The sequence below is a fragment of the Ornithorhynchus anatinus genome, chromosome 12 (genome assembly GCF_004115215.2).
Source record: "Ornithorhynchus anatinus isolate Pmale09 chromosome 12, mOrnAna1.pri.v4, whole genome shotgun sequence".
NCBI classification, from domain to species: Eukaryota; Metazoa; Chordata; class Mammalia; order Monotremata; family Ornithorhynchidae; genus Ornithorhynchus; species Ornithorhynchus anatinus.
Genome location: NC_041739.1, coordinates 32,467,648 through 32,471,944, shown reverse-complemented (window position 1 = coordinate 32,471,944; position 4,297 = coordinate 32,467,648). Strand labels below are relative to the sequence as shown.

The 4,297-nt window shown below is 42.7% G+C and overlaps 1 non-coding gene across 1 annotated transcript; it reads right to left on the bottom strand.

The window, feature by feature from the left end:
* Positions 1-323: 323 nt before the first annotated feature.
* Positions 324-461, bottom strand: LOC114815818. Its single transcript, XR_003763620.1, has one exon. It is a non-coding gene; the product is annotated as a small nucleolar RNA SNORA7 (small nucleolar RNA).
* Positions 462-4,297: the final 3,836 nt, after the last annotated feature.

Here is a 4,297-nt window from a genome sequence, read left to right as displayed (position 1 = left end):
AGCCCAGGAACTGCAGGCTCATTTCTAATAAATATTCTAAAGTTTTGAACAAAACTACAATTTATAAATTGTCTTGTCTTATGCCACTGAGTCATTACAACGCAGAGTGATGCCATGGACGCATCTCTCCCAGAATGCCCCAGCTCCATCTGCAGTCGTGCTGGTAGTGTTTCCATAGAGTTTCGTTCTGGTAGTATTTCCGTAGAGTTTTCTTGGTCAAAAATAAGGATGTGATTTACTATTGACTCCTTCCACTCTGTAAATTGGAGTCTCCACCCTCAACTCTCTCCCGTGCCACTGCTGCCTCGCAAAGGTGCGTTCTGACTTGTGGCAGATGGCCTTCCACTCGCTAGCCACTGCCCAAGCTGGGAGTGGAACGGGTGGGCCTCCGCTTGACTCTCCCTCCAGTAGCCGAGACTGGTAGAGGACTGGATATTCTCCAGGTGCGACCTTGAGAGGGGAATTTATCAATAAGAAGCTGTTAATTTTAGAGTCTTTTACGATTTCATAAAATTTCCCTTCAAGCATTTGGCCATGTTTGGATATTTTGTAGAGGTTTGGTGTAGGTTTCGGGTGAAGATTCAACTAGGGAAAGACCAGGGTCCTGGGAGTCAGAAGACCGGGGTTCTGATCCCAAATTCGTTCAGTAGTATTTATTGAGCGCTTACTATGTGCAGAGCACTGGACTAAGCGCTTGGAATGTACAAATTGGTAACAGATAGAGACAGTCCTTGCCCTTTGATGGGCTTACAGTCTAATCGACTGTACATCCGATACATCTGATCTGTATCTGATACATGCCTGCTATGTAGCCTTGAGCAAGTCTCTTAACTTCTCTGTGCCTCAGTTTGTTCATCTGTTAAATGGGTTCAATGCCTGTTCTCTCTCCTACTTATACTGTGAGCCCCATGTGGAACAGGGACTGTCTGATGTAATTAATTTGTATCTACCCCAGTGCTTAGATCAGTACTTCAGACATAGTAAGCACTTAGCAAATATAATAATTATTATAATAGTAATAATAGTTATAGTGTGTGGTTTTATGGTTTTTCAATACTACTCAGGTATTTCTGACATACAGAATTGAACCTAGATTTTTTTTGCTTTCAACTACTCAATACTGTGTCGGTTATCTCATCCAAGAATAACAGAAAGGCCTAGCATGCTTAACAAAATATTGAATTTTTAAAAGTCCCATCCTGTTTACAACATTATGGACCCTCACAAAGATTTCCTAACACCAATTACATTATTATTTTTATTATAATATCTATTTTAAAGTTTTTGATGATGAAATTATGCAGGTGATCAAAAAAATTGCAATAGCAATAGTTTACTAAACTTATCTGCAGAGTGACAACCACATAGTAGACATGACTGATTTGGGTTTCATCTTCTTTCATTTATCCTCTCATATCATCAGACATGAGCACATTCATCATTTGACCTCTCTGGACCCCTGTTTCCTCATCTGTAGAATGGGAATACGATAAACTGTGTGTCGTGCAGGGACCACGTCTCGTCTCAAAAATCTTGGATTTCCCTCAGCACTAAAACATAATGAATGACATAATCGTATTATATGAGAAGGGATCTAAAATAGAGATCATCTGAGACTTCATTTTGGCTCTCCAGTAGAAAATTAAATTGTCGAGTGGCTAAACATCTCGTCTGATCAGTGAAGGATTGTAGTCCGTGGATCCAGCCCGGGGTTGGAGTCTGGCCACCTGCTAGCATGCTGCTGTGTGACTCATCTTGACTCTTTTTCATTAGCGCCATCCTCACTCCATCTTTCCACCCCTTGCTCCGTACCACTAGTCACCAATAATAATAATAATGTTGGTATTTGTTAAGCGCTTACTATGTGCCAAGCACTGTTCTAAGCGCTGGGGGAGATGCAAGGTCACTACACACATTCGGTCTTTGGTTACCTGCCGCTCTCTACTTGTCCCACCTTCTCTGCCGTAGCTCTTTGCCATTATCCCACTGCTGTCATTTTTAAAATTTCTTCCTCTGTTGCTCTTTCTTATCTCATTTTAGCCACTGCTGCTGTGCCTGTTCCTCTCTCTCTTTGTCTTCCCGTTTGTGTCTAATTCTTTCCTAAGAAAGACCTTGAGACTATAAGCTTAATACGTTGCACCTAGTAAGCGCTTAACAAATACCATAATTATTATTATCATTATGTCTACCAACTCTGTTGTATTGTACCTTCCCAAGTGCTTAGTACAGTGCTCTGCACACAAAAATTGATTGACTGATACAATACCTCATGAATCCTTGCCTCTTCACTCAAGGCTCCTGAATCATCAGTGCTTTCTCCATACTACTGAAAGTCTGTGTTAGGCCACTGTAGCTGATTTTAAAAAACAACCAAACAAAAAAAACTAATCTCCAGCAACAAGCCTTTAGCAAGTATAGACTCCACCATAGCTCCAGTGGCAAGAGTTACCCAGTTTGTCAGTCCTTTTGCAAGTCTCCTCTCCTACAGACTTAGCTTTTCCTTTTTTTCTTTGCTTCTTTCTCCCCTCTGTATCCTTAAGAAAGGGGGCCCAGTTTACCTAGTTTCTAATCCTACTTCCTGACTATCTTAGAGGGACTCACTTGGGCTCACTGGGGGTTTGAATAGGGCCATATATTTCCATGCCCCGAGCTTGGAGATGACCAGTGGAAGGCATCTGTTCCAGCTAATCTAGGAGGGTTCTTTCAGTGTTGTAGAAAGGTCCTGTGTGGATTCCTGAGGTCCCAAAAGACCTTTAATCTAAACTGAATTAGGTCTCTACAGCCCTCCCCCCCCCCCCCAGCCCCCCTCTCTGAGATCAGAGGAATCATCAGCCTCACCTAGCTCTTTCTAGTGGCCTAAAGATTCCCCCAAATCAGTGACTATTTCCCAAGAGGGAGAATGGATTCTCTGGAAGCGGCTTTAATTTGGAGTTCCAGGGTCTTGTGAATTGCACTGACACTTTACTCTTCTAATTTAGTACCCCATGGTCTGAAAGGAGTTCATTCAGTCCTTAAAGAAACCCAGTTTAGCATGGCAGGAATCATTTGAGTCCAAACGAGTCAGGTTCGACCCTGTGGAGTGCTTTAAATAATCTAAATTGAACTGCCACATTAAGCCAAGGTACGCACATACGTGTGTGGGTGTGTTTTGGAGGGGGTAACAAGCATTTTAAATAATGATAATGTTGGTATTTGTTAAGCGCTTACTATGTGCAGAGCACTGTTCTAAGCGCTACAGGATAATCAGATTGTCCCACGTGAGGCTCACAATTAATCCCCATTTTACAGATGAGGTAACCGAGGCACAGAGAAGTGAAGTGACTTGCCCCCAGTCACACAGCTGACAAGTGGCAGAGCCGCAATTCGAACCCATGACCTCTGACTCCCAAGCCCGAGCTCTTTCCACTGAGCCAAGCTGCTTCTCAAATGAAAACCATTTCCTCCCATAGTGATCAAACCAATAAGGATCCAATAGAAAGACAGACTCCAGTGACTGAGAGGCCTTGGCTATTGAATCACCAGAATGCTAACATTATCCCTTTCACATATCCAACCAAGATTTCCCAAACAGCATCTCAAAATATTTCTACAGCTCTGCTTTTCTAGACCAGAAACCCAGTGTCAAAACCAAAACCTGTTTAAAAAAGGCCAAATGGAAATATGGCCGCAAGCACCCGTGCCATTTTGAAGACCGAGATCTTATCACCGACAGCTAATCAATAAACAACAAATGAAAAGTAATAACTCAGGGCTTGAGAAGTATGGTGTTTCTTCCTTGCCTGAAGCTAGGCTTCACCAGTATGCTTAAGATCAATCAATCTTTTCCTCAGACTGAACCTAAAGCCAGATCATTAAATCTTTAAATAGATATGCGTAACCCTCTGCAACCTTGATCGGGTCGTACAAAACAGAAGAGACTGTCACAGCCCACCCCCTTCCTACGAGATTCTTTACGCCAAGAAGAAGCACCTCAAGGGAGAATAGTTGATCCAGAGATGAACAAGATGCAACAACCTCTAGGCTAGTGGAAAGACCGTAGGTCTGGAGTCATGAGATTTGGGGTCAAATTTCAGCTCTGGCACTGGCCTGCCCTGTGATCTTGGGAAAATCACAAACCTTCTGTGACTGTTTCATCAGAAGGTACTTGCTCTTCTTACCTCTTAGATTGTGAGCCCTGGGTATGGGAAGTGGTGTCTGATCTGATTATCTAATCTACCATTTCCTGTATCCCTAATCTATTTCAATGGCTTCCTCCTCTGATAGACTGTAAGCTCCTTAAGGACAGGGATTTTCTCTA